The following is a 376-nucleotide window of genomic DNA, read 5'->3' on the forward strand; positions in this document are numbered from 1 at the left end:
GGTTCCCACCATCCATCAATCTTTGTTGAGCAGCTCCAGCAGGGGACCCCAAACTTCCCTTTTCTGAGCGACTTGGGGAGTGTGAGGCGTTCCCAAGCTAGGTTAGAGATATAATCCCTCCACTTAGTCCGGAGTCTTCCCCAAAACCTGGACGTTCCTGGACCACCACCCTAGGAGGCCCCCCTTGCCAACAAGAGCACCACTGTCTGCATACATTGGTGTGAGAATGTAGATATTGCTTATCTTGATCGTAGGGCTAGTGGTGCAATGGATAAAGCGTCTGACTACGGATTAGAAGATTCTAGCTTTGACTCCTGGCTAGCTCGTAGTGCTCTTTAGCGACTAAATCCCATGTTTGTCATTTCCAACTTCACCC

Source organism: Etheostoma cragini, unplaced genomic scaffold (genome assembly GCF_013103735.1).
Source record: "Etheostoma cragini isolate CJK2018 unplaced genomic scaffold, CSU_Ecrag_1.0 ScbMSFa_117, whole genome shotgun sequence".
Lineage (NCBI taxonomy): Eukaryota > Metazoa > Chordata > Actinopteri > Perciformes > Percidae > Etheostoma > Etheostoma cragini.